This window comes from Panthera onca, chromosome A3, assembly GCF_046562875.1.
Source record: "Panthera onca isolate mPanOnc1 chromosome A3, mPanOnc1 haplotype 2, whole genome shotgun sequence".
NCBI lineage: Eukaryota > Metazoa > Chordata > Mammalia > Carnivora > Felidae > Panthera > Panthera onca.
In genome coordinates this window covers 58,439,627-58,452,042 of record NC_138341.1, presented here as the reverse complement: position 1 = coordinate 58,452,042, position 12,416 = coordinate 58,439,627, and the positions used below count along the sequence as shown (strand labels likewise).

Genomic DNA, 12,416 nt, shown 5'->3' with positions numbered 1-12,416 from the left:
ACCAGAAATTCCTGTGGTTTTAAGTTTCACCATCCAGGTATATGAAAGAAGAAAAAGGAGTAATTTTTGAAAACTCTTTTAGAAAGGAGAGAAAACATCTTACACCTTTCTCAAAAGCCTCAAGAATTGGTTCATGTCTCTATGTATGGCCAGGGGATGGCATAAGGCTAATCATCTTAGGATAAAGACAAATGCTCTGCCCCTAGATCCAAAGGAGTCAGTTTCCCCCAAAGTTGTGATGAGGAGGTATGGCTCTCCCAAAGAAAACTAAAGTGATTGCCCAGAAAAAGTAGAACGGAGGCTGACGGGGAGGGGGAGAGCACAACAATATGTATGACAAGGAAGGAGAAAGATGACTCAGATTTCTGAGCTAGTGATGCCATTCACTGAGTTAGGGAATGCAGGAGATTGAACAGCTTTTGAGGGGGAATTTGATTAATTCACTCTGGATATGTTGAGTTTGAGACAACTCTGGACATCTCTGTGGAGAAGTGGAGTAGACAGTTATATATGTATGACTCTAGTGCTCTAAAGAGAGATCTGGACAGTAGGAGATATAACTGGAATATACCATCATATAGATGGTAGTTGAAATTATGAGAATAGATGAAATTGCCCACAGGGAGTATATACAGCAGAAAAGGAGGAATCAGTAATAGCACCATGGGGAGCATCAACACTTAAGGAGTAAATAGGAAGATCTTGAAAATGCCTGGGAGCTAGCAAGAGAACTAGGACATACAAAGAAGTAAAAAAAATGTAATCTGTAACCAGGATAAAAGTCAATCAACACAAACAAAGCCAGATATTACACAGTTGGTAGAATTAGCCATCAACAACATTAAAAGTTATTATAAATATGCTCCATATGCTGAAAGAGAGAAATTAAAGATATTAAAAAAATGGGATTTCTATGGGCATAAAAATTTCACTGGATGGGATTAACACTCAAACGGATTAGACACTCAGATGAAAGGATTAGTAAACCTGAAGACATAGCAGTAGAATCCAGCCAAGGTAAAAAGCAAACCAAGAAAAAAACAAGAACAAAAACAAGAAAAAAAGATTCTCAGTGATCTGCAGGATAATACCAACAATTCTAATTTTTGTGTAACTAGAGTTCCAGATGAGAGAAGGGTGAGAAGGGGTGACAGAAAAATTATTTGAAGTAATATAGCTAAAAATTTGATAAAAACTACAAACCCAGAGACTCAAAAAGTTCAATGAGCCCTAAGCAGGGTAAACACACACATTTATACACACTCACAAAACCACTGCAAAAGACATCATCATTACATCGTTGAAGACTAGTGATAAGAAGAAAATATTAAAAGCAGCCAGTGGGAAGAAAGGTACATTATATATAGAGAAACAAAGACAAAAATTAATAAACTTCTAATCAGAGACTATGCAAGTCAGAAGACAATGAAAGGCATTTTAAAAAGTGCTGAAAGAAAAAAAATCTGTCATATAGAATCCTATATTTAGAGAAAATATCTTTCAAAAATGAAAGCTAAGGGGTGCCTGGGTGGCTCAGTAGGGTAAGCATCCGACTTCAGCTCGGGTCATGATCTTGTGGTCCATTGGTTCAAGCCCCACGTTGGGCTCTGTGCTGACAGCTCAGAGCCTGGAACCTGCTTCAGATTCTGTGTCTCCCTCTCTCTCTCCCCCTTCCCTGCTTTCTCTCTCTCAAAAGTAAATAAACATTAAAAAAAAATGTTTTTCAATGAAAGCTAAAGAACACAAAACCTGAGAGAATGTTGCCAGCAGAACTGCACTACAAAAAATGCTAAAGCAACTTCTTCAGCATTAAAACAAACAAACAAACAAACAAACAAACAAAAAACACATATGGAAGCTTGGATTTTATACTAAAGAATGAAGAGTTCTGGAAATGGTAACTATACGAGTAAACCTAAAAGGCTTTACCCCCCTTTAAGAAATTTTTAAAAATGATAATTGACTACTTAAAATATATAACAGTGTTTTATAGGGTTCATAGCATATGTAGAAGTAAAATGCTTGACAATAGTAGCTCAAAGGAGGGGTGCCTGGGTGGCTCAGTCGGTTAAGCATCCGACTTCGGCTCGGGTCACGATCTTGCGGTCCGTGAGTTTGAGCCCCGTGTCAGGCTCTGGGCTGATGGCTCAGAGCCTGGAGCCTGTTTCCGATTCTGTGTCTCCCTCTCTCTCTGCCCCTCCCCCATTCATGCTCTGTCTCTCTCTGTCTCAAAAATAAATAAACATTAAAAAAAAAAATTAAAAAAAAATAGTAGTTCAAAGGATGGAAGGGGAAAATAGAATTATATTGTTAGAATTTACATTATATGTGAAATGTACTATTATTTGAAGGTACATTGTAATTAAAAAATGTACATTTTAAATCTTAGAGCACCCATCAGAAAGAAAACAAACATGTATAGCTAATAAGTCAACAATGGAGATAAATGAAATCCTAAAAAAGTATGCTTGAATGGAGAAACAGAAAGATGAAATCTGTGTCCTTAATGACCATGGAGTTGACACACTGGACTATCTCTTGACCTTGTTTTTTTTTTTTTTTTTAAGTTTATTTATTTTGTGAGAGAGAGAGAGTGTGGAGGAGGGACAGAGAGAGAGAGAGAGAGAGAGAGAGGGAGAGAGAGAATCCTAAGCAGGCTACCTGCTTTCAGCACAGAGCCTGACACGGGGCTCAATCTCACGAACTGGTGAGATCATGACTTGAGCTGAAGTCAAGAGTCGGAACCGATTGAGAGGTGCCCCTTTCGTGACCTCTTTTAAGTGAGAGAGAAATAAACTTCTATCTTATTTATAGGTGTTTTTAAAGTTTATTTAGAGAGACAGAGAGGCTGAGCAGGGGAGGAGCAAAGAAAGGAGAGAGGCAGAATCCCAAGCAGGCTGGGTACAGTCAGTGTGCAGAGCCCAATGAGGGGCTTGAACTGATGAAACCATGAGATCATGACCTGGGCTGAAATCAAGAATTGGATGACTGAGCAACCCAGGTACCCTATAGGCGTTGTTATTTTGTATTCTATGTCATGTACATGCTTATAGTAGTTTCATGAAATAAAGTATATTCCCCAGAATCAGGCAGACCCACATACTGCTCAAAATTTGGTTTTATTGCCAGCAACATCAACATAATTCTGGATTTTATGTACTTGTCACTAAAATTCCAGGAAGAGTTTATCTTTTGTATGATCATCACTTGCTGTTAGTTCAATCAGTTTTTCTTGAAAGAGAAAATACATGTAAAGTCCTTGGAATATAGTAAAGTCTCAGTCAATATATATTACTTTGAAACACCCACCATAATAAGGTTAAGATACCACAATTTAGGCATACTGTGGGGTTTGTACAAATCAAAGTGGCATTCGTTTATACATGAAAATCCATGAATCTCTTTTTGAAATTGTGTTCACCATATATTTTTTTATAGTGCTTCAAAATCTGCAGTCCTTTGAATTCGTGAAACTTTGGTCACAGAAAACAAGTACACCTTCAATTACCATCTCCTCAGTCTACATATCTAATACCTACATTTCTTTGACCAAAGCAACTCTCCTTTTGTTGCTTACCTGCACTTTCAAATTTGGTATATTCAAATACCTAGTCATTCCAGTAAGAAAGTGAGTGCTGGGGGACTAGTAACTTAAGTTTTGTTAGATCCCTTCAATGCTAAAAAAAAAATTTGATCTTAGGAATTTGCTGAGTAAATTCCAACGTTTTTATCCACCATCTGACTATGTAAGAATCAGCTAAAACTATGTTTCTACTCTCCTTCCAAACACACATAAAAATGGCACTTAGAATATGAATGTAAGGAAAAAATCACAACATTGATACCTTTCTCCAAAATATCATGCAATTTATCTAATTTGCTAGTAAATGATGCAGAGGGAATTGGATACACCAATCTTTTCTTATGACTTGAAGAAACTGTTGCAAGCTTATTTTTCTCCTTTTATTGCAAATGTTTCATCTGTAGCAATTGAACATATCTTTTCATATTTTCCCCAATTTCTCACATTTTGTACTGACAAGTAATTATATCCTATTAGTCCATGTGTGTTGAAAGTTGTTTTTTTACTAAAAATGCAGGCAGACTTCCCTTTGGAATCAGGAAGACCCAAACTGCAAACTCAAGTCTTGTTGAAACTCTCGGATTTGAAAGTAATAATGTTGGGGGGGGGGGGGCGGGCAGAGGAGTTTGCATTCAATATTCATATATTATGTAGTTTATCTCTTAGAACTGCTATCTTTCAATAACCCTCCCTAAAATAAAATTATTCTCTTTTTAATGTCCTCAAAGTCCCCAAATAGCTCACAGTCAACATGGAACATGTTCCTATTTTAAACCTGTGAATGGCACACAATTCGAAGGCCTGGGCTTTCACTCAAAAGATTTGTAGGCCCCAAATGCTGGCTCTGACATTTTAGATATATTTGGAAAATGTCAAAGACAAGCTAGTTAAAATTTTAATGTTTTAAAGCAGTATGCTTACATACCGAAGAATGCAGTCTGTATACTCTCAGTATTAGGCTAACCAACATGTATGCAAGCAGTTATTTTGGAACTTAAAAAAATTACTAAATAATGTGAGAAGTGGAAAACTCATGGAGAGAAGATTCAGATTGTGTTTCCATCCCTATTGATTTATCTGCTTGTGGAATAATTGTATTTTTATACCTCAAATTTCATGCATTAATTCTTTCTCTGAATATTCATATAGTGGCAAGCTATGTATGTAAAGATTAGTCATGTTTGCAACCCTCAAAAAGCTTATAGGCAAGTGAATAGATAAGTACAACAAAATTTTATAATCACTTTTCTAGAAGTATGTTTAGGGAACAGTGGTTATATAGACAAGAGAATAATCAATTTTACACGAGAATACAATCAGAAAACACCTCAAAGAGGAGATAGTGGTTGAGCTGAGTCCTGAAAAATGAGTAGGTACTCACCAGGTGACCAAAGAGATTTTAGTAGAGCTCGCACTATAAGAAAAGACTGGAACGTGAAATAACATGGGCTCTCCAAGCCCACTTGGAGAACTACAAGGAATTCAGGCCAGATCATAGAATGTGATGTGGGCGCCCTGAATCATGAGGTTGGGTAAATTTTCTGGGATCAGATCACAGAAGTCCTTGAATGCCATGCCAAGGAGTTTGGGAATGAGAAACTGCTGAAAGAATTTTAACAGAGGAGTGATAGAAATCACATTTGTGTTTGAGCAGGGTGACCAGTTAAAAGAATATGTAATAATTCAGGTGAGAGATGATGGACAAACTAAGTAGCTGTGGGAAACGGAAAAAGAGAGCAGAGGCCAAAGACATTCAGGAGGTCGAATGAATAGGACTTAACTGCTGATCGGATGTGGGACATGAGAGAAAGAGGAGAGGAAGATAATTTTGAGGTTTCTGGGTATGTAACTGGACATTATACTTTGGGGTTATTCATTAATACAGTGAACACAAGAGAAGAAGCAACTTTGTGGAGAACAATGGATTTCATTTTGGACAACTGAGCTTGAAGTGAATGTGATGATATCCAGTAGGCATGAGTTAAATATTGAGGATCCATCCATCCCATCACTGAAGCTGAGAGTGGATAAGATCCCCCAGGGGGAGTGAGTAGAGTAATAATGATAACAATAGTTAACATTTACCGCATTATTAAGATCTTGGTTGTACCAAGCATCCTGCTATATGTTATCTCATCTAATCTTTGACACAACTGTGAGATAAGTACTCGTGACTGGTAATTTTATGTGTCAACTTGACTGGGCCAGATATTTGGTTAAACATTTTTCTGGGTGTGTCTGTGAGGATGTTTTTGGATGATACTAACATTTGAATCACTAGACTGAGTAAAGCAGATCTTGTTCCCTAATGCGAGTGGGCCTCATCCAATCAGTTGAAAAACCGAATAGAATAAAAAGGCTGGCCCTTCCACAAATAAGGAGCAATTTCCTCCTGCCTGCCTGACTGCCTTAAGCTTGGACATTGGCTTTCAGCTATTTGAACGTCCTGGTGTCAGCAGGGGCCCCAGTTCTAACCTCTGCACTGCAAGTGTAAGTGCACATCTCCTATCCCTACATGGGCATTAAAGCCCTGGCCCCAGGCCCTTAAGGCCTATATTTAAGTCTCTGACTTTGAGTCCCCTTCCCTTGACACATTTTCCCCCACTCTGGCAGTAAGGATTTCTCTTGATTTGTCTCAAGCTGAGCTATGTTGTTGTATTTACCCAGGACGCCTGTTTATTTGTATCAGAAAATGTGTCTCTAACTAGCTCAGCCTGCCATGTTGTAGGAGCCTATTTTTCATTTGTTTTTGAGAATGGTTTCTTTTTTTAATTTGTTTTTTTAATTGAGAATGGTTTCTAAAATCTTTTACCAATACCTTTAAAAACATATCTGACTTTCTAAAATACTACTTCACTAGTGTCTAAGTTAAAAAAAAAGAAATATACTGACTGTTCAGCATTACCATCTCTGGAGTGGTAGTATAGACACTCTGGTTGCAAGGTTAGGGAATACTGGGGAGCCACGGTAGGTCGTGGAGGGGGTTTAGGGTAAACAAACATATTTAAAGTTGGCAAGTTCATGACCCGAATATAAGACTCCTGGACTCTGCCAATAGAATTTTCCTAGTTCTGCCTTTTTCAGGATTGAGTCCTCATGACTAGGTCTCCTGAACTGGGACTGCTTCAATATTTTCTCAAATAATTTCCCTATTCAGTTTCACAACCTGCCTTAAGCATCTGTGTCTCCCGCTTGTCCTGCCTCCACAGTAACCTCTCAGAGATCAGTTTCTTCACAACCCCACCCCACTGTGTCACTGTATAAAACTCCCAGCCTCCCAACCTGAGTCACCACACGCCCCCTTCCAGTGTTACCAGCCTGGTCTCCTGCCCCCAGCCTGTCTCTTCTCAGATAAAATCAGCACTGCACGTTAGCAAAGCGCAGTTTCATCCATTTGACTAGACTTAGCAGCCTGGAGTTTTTCAATTTATGGGAGTATGTTTTTAATGCATTATTTAAAAACTTTTTATTATAGAAAATTTCAAAATATACAGAACAGAGAATAGTCTAACAAACCCCATGTACCCATCATCCAGCTTCAAGAATTTTCAACCCCTGGACAACCTTGTTTTGTCTCTACCTCCACCACACCCACTGATTTATTTCAAAACAAATCCCAGGTGCCATATAATTTTATCTGTATATCCATACGTTTCTCTTAAAAACCAGGTATCTTTGGGGCAGTTGGGTGGCTCAGTCAGTTAAGCATCTGACTTTGGCTCAGGTCATGATCTCACAGTCTGTGAGTTCGAGCCCCATGTCAGGCTCTGTGCTGACAGCTCGGAGCCTGGAGCCTGCTTTGGATTCTCTCTCCCTCTCTGCACCTACCCCGTTTGCACTCTGTCTCTGTCTCTCTGTCTCTCTCTCTCTGTCAAAAAAAATTTTTTTTTAAGTTTTTTTAAAATAAAAACTGGGTATCTTTATTTTAAAAACAAAACTATAGCACAATCATCACACCTAAAAGTATCCCTCTGAATATTTCTTTAATAACCTCAAATATCCAGTTTTTAAGACTTGAGATCCAAAAATGCCATTGGTTGTTATTATCTCTTACGTCTCTCCTTTATTTATTTGTTTTAAAAAACTTTTAAAAAACGTTTATTTATTTTTGAGAGGGCAAAGAGAGAGAGAGAGAGAGAGAGCACAAGAAGGGGAGGGGCAGAGAGAGAGGGGGAGACACAGAATCTGAAGCAGGCTCCAGGCTCTGAGCTGTCAGGAGAAAGCCTGAAGAGAGCCCAAAGCCCCAAACCATGAGATCATGACCTGAGCCGAAGTCAGACACTCAACTGACTGAGCCACCCAGACACCCCTTAAGTCTCTCTTTTTAAAAAAGCTTTGTATTATAGAAATTTTCAAACATACTCAAAGTAAGCAGTATAATATATGTACTCAACACCCAGCTTTGACTGTGATCAGCAGTTTGTCATTCTTGTATCATCTATACCTCCACCCAGTCTCCAATTTCCATTCCATTATTTTTTAAGTTTTTGAGCTAAAATGTACATATATTTAAATATACAAATCTTAGCTGTACAGTTTTGACAAATGGATATACCAAATGTAACCCACATCCCTATCATCATGTAGTCATTTACATCTCCCTAGATGGTCCCCTTGTGCCTCTTACCCCTTCACAGGCAACTTCTATGTTGACTTTTTTTTTAACCTTAGATTTGTGTCTGTTCTAGACTTTATCCTGTTTTATAAACAGCTTCTTCTCAGTATAATGTCTGTGAGATTCATTCAGTCTGCTTCTTATAATTGCTGTCACTACTGTAATAGGTTTATCCTTTCTTCTGTTAATGGACATTTGGTTAATGAAGGTTTTTCTTATTGAGAATAACGCTGCTATTAACATTCTTTCATAAAACTGTGCTAAGTCTCTTTTAAGGTCTAAGTTTGTGTGTGTGTGTGTGTGTATAGGGGGTTGGTTGTTGTTGAAGAATCCAGGTCAATTTGTCCAGTAGAATATCTAGTCTGGATTCTGTCATTGCATCCACATGTTTTACATATTCCTCTGTCCTTGAATCTTCTGTAAATTGATAGATCTAGAAGCATAATAATAATAATAATAATAATAATAATAATAATAAGTCAGGGACTTATTATAAACTATAATATGCCATTTAATGAGGTATTAGCTGGTTTCAATAATTTTGCTACATAGAAATATACATACACACACGCACAGTTGAATTTCATTATTTGTTCTCGTTATGATCTTTAAAGTTGCTGCAAACACCAAATTAGTGAATACTGAACCATGCCTCCTGGAGGAAATATGGGATTAAGTTCCTGTGGGTATCTGGTCACGGTATTTTAGTCAATTGAGCAATAGATAACCTTATTTTATGTGTACTTCTGTTTAAAGACACCTTATTTAATATATGTTGTTGATTCATTAATATTGCACTCACAGTTAACAATACTATAACTCATGCCTGAATGAAGCTTATCTAACACATATTTTCTCTGAGGGCAATGTCACAGCCCTTCTGTACTTAAAAACACTGGACAGCACCTCAGCACTGTTTGTGAGCCATTTTGAACAATGAAATCACCAACCCCCCCCCGCCCACCAAAAAACACACAAAAATTTGAAAAACGTAGTGCTAAATGGACCACAAAAAGGACACTTGTTTAAAGTGTGAGAGTTGAAACAAGAGGGCAGAGCACTGCCTGGTTCAGCCCCTGCTAGGTATGCGGGTGTCAGGTGGCTCAAATTTTTGGCTGCTTTACATGTGCATAAATGACCTGCAAGAGCACTATGAGCATTGATTTTAATTTTAGTAAGTAGGCAAATTCACAAATACGTACTCCATGAATAAGGAAGTTCAACTCTATACATAAAACAGGTTCTCATCTCTTTTCAATCTCCAGAAATTGGGCAACTAAAAAGAAGAATGAGCTCCCTCTTTTTACCAAGCTCAGCGGGACTATATTCCATGAGAGCTGGGTTTGCTGGAGGTATCCTTCGTCAAAATATGTGTAGATTTAAGAGTAACCATAACTCATTGTGATTGAAGATATAGGTAAAATTGGGTTTGCTAACATTTTTACTCTTGCTTAGGGGTGGAAAATAATATCATATGGAGAGGCAGAAATGGCACGAGGTCTAGAAAGATAAATACAAAAGTGTCTAAAAAAACTATCTTAAAATCTGACTTGAAAGAAGGAAAAGACTAAGGACTTAGTACACAATAAATGCAAAAAATATAGTTCTAAGATGTTTCAGTGAATGGGGAGTGACAGACATACTACCTAAGGAGGATGTCTGGTGATGAGAAGAATCAATAGATCTGGGAGATGAGAAGTAATAGAAAAGTCTGCCTCACTAATGAAAAGGAAAATAGTTCTGACTTGGACTTGAGGGTATGTGTACAGTAAACCATAGCAACAATAGACCAAGTGACTCCAGAATATGGATAAAGAAAATGTCCCATTCTATTTTGAATCTTAGAGAACAATTTGTAAAGAGTCTGATTAATTAACTGACTGACATCAAGTCAGAATAATAAAACTGAATGCCTGATGATTTACATATTGAGAAAGATTTTCTGCTCTGAAAGACCTCTGTAAATCATAGCCATACATTTGACTCTCTGCACATTAAGCAAATGCTGATGTAAAGAACATTATCAGAGATACTAGAGGTGACACATAGGATAAAGGCCAAATTCTCCAAATATACCAAAACAATTATTTTCCCACCCGTTATCCCTAGCGCTATTCTCTTGAGAGGTGACAACAGAAAATATACCACTAGATTTTTGCTTCAGACTCACCCTTAAAATTTCTTTCTAGGTCAGATATCAGGCCGAAGATAACTTCTTGGAGTCAAATCACAGAGACATTCTAGTGCTTGACCACAACACTTATATCCCTATGGTGAGAGACTCTAACCTCCTTCTTAACCCCAACCAGGATTCCCATAAAACTCTCCTGTAATTTTCTCTCCTATGATGCTCTCATAAATGGCATGCCCTAAATCATGGGTCACTAGCCTGGGTCTCACTTTGCTTATTGGACATTTTGCCCGCTCTCACTAGTTACTCTCCGGCTTTAAGAACTTCAAAGACCATCTCTAGGAAGTGCCGGGGCGGGGCGGGGGTGGGGTGGGGTGGGAATCCTTGATGTAGAGGGGGAAATGGTACTGTAAAAGCCCATTAGTATTATATACTTTTAAAGAAAGCAACTTGGATCATATAAAGTTTATCATTACTATGACAGACACCTACATTTTAGTTTCTGGCTGACCAGACATAATGATACTTAGGGAAATAGAAGTAATTCTTATCTTCTAGAAAACTAGAAATCATGAAAGCTCTGCCACTCAGAAGTGACTTGAATTATTGAAAAGAATAAAAAGGAATCCAGTAAGAACTCTATCCTATACATATAAAGTAGTAGGATTGATATGAAACAAAAAAGTAAATTTCATAATTGCAGGTTCAGTTTGAGCTTTTGTTTATTCAGTTTCTAAATGTCATTGAATTAGAACCATATAATAACACTCAAGAGATTATTTTGCTATCCAAAGCAATTTGTCACTATTCACTCCTCAACTATAGCTCTCTACCTTCACCTTTTTCTCTTCAATTCCAAATTCCAACAGATTATTCAACTGGAGGAGTAGACTGAGCTAAGAGTGTGATACTTAACACAAAGAAATGGAATACATAATGTAAACATTCCATTTCGAAATAAGTTAGATGTTAAGATTTGGAACTATAATTGCTGTGAATTTTTATTGATGACATGCTGAGTTATGGCCTTGGCTATTAATACGGTTGGTCACACATGAAGAAAAGGCAAACATTTCTACATGAGAACACGAACAAACTGGTTAGCTTAGAAGAAACTTTAAATCTATCTTTATAAATGGAAGAGAGAAAATGGAATCAAATGACACAACAGGAAAAAGAGAAATAAAAAGATAGGTTATATCATAGTCCTATATGGTGAAAATCTCAATTATCTTGAGATCATTTATCCAACAATCAAAATAGGACCTATTAACCCAAATGTAAAGCTTCTGAGCTGCTAAAAAGAAGAAGAAGAAGAAGAAGAAGAAGAAGAAGAAGAAGAAGAAGAAAAAAGAAGGACGAGGAGGAGGAGGAGAAAAGAAAGAAAAAAAGGAAAAGAAGGAAAAAAATGTTTAAAAAGTTGTATACTAAAGCTCACAAACTTTATTAGTAGAAAATTTCTAATATTACACTTGATATTTCATTCCCCCAGCCACAGAAAATTAGAAGCAATGTACTGTTTTTTTAAACTCCAGTTATTATAGACTCTAACATTTATTGTGTGTTGACTATGTGAGGGATAGTTACATAAATAGCTAATTTAATCCTATGAGGTATATATTATGATTCCCCTCATTTCACAGACAAGGAAACTGAGATGGAGACAGGTGACAAAGTTGCCCAAGATCACAACTAGAAACCAGGAGGGTTAGGATTCAAATACAGTACAAGTGTTTTACCAGAAACCACACTTTCAGGTATTGATGGCAGACATCAGGGACTATGAATACAGTGATGAACAGGTCCGGGGAAGCTCCTGATGTCAAGATCTACAAGGGATGGGGAATGGTAAGAGGAATGAGCTGGCAGGAGCAAGAACTGTTGGGAACAGCACAAGGCAGTGGGTGGAGGGGTGAGAGCACCAGACTCTGTACAGTTATTATTTAATTCCCTCTTTGCAACCATTCTGCAACTTGGAAGCTGCACTTTTTAGATGAAGAATTGAGGTTGTGAAGCGTTAAATAAATTTTCCCCAAATTACATAATTAGTAAATAGTAAACCAGGTCTGTTGTCTGACATGAAAGGT

General features: G+C 37.5%; 1 long non-coding RNA gene across 1 annotated transcript in view; it reads left to right on the top strand.

Annotated features, from left to right (window-relative positions):
* The window catches only part of LOC144615931 (uncharacterized), a 33,767-nt gene that overhangs the window by 2,287 nt on the left and 19,064 nt on the right, over positions 1-12,416 (top strand). The window contains exon 2 of the long non-coding RNA XR_013554661.1: positions 10,388-10,471. This is a non-coding gene — a long non-coding RNA (uncharacterized LOC144615931). The remainder of the gene's footprint in view (positions 1-10,387; positions 10,472-12,416) is intronic.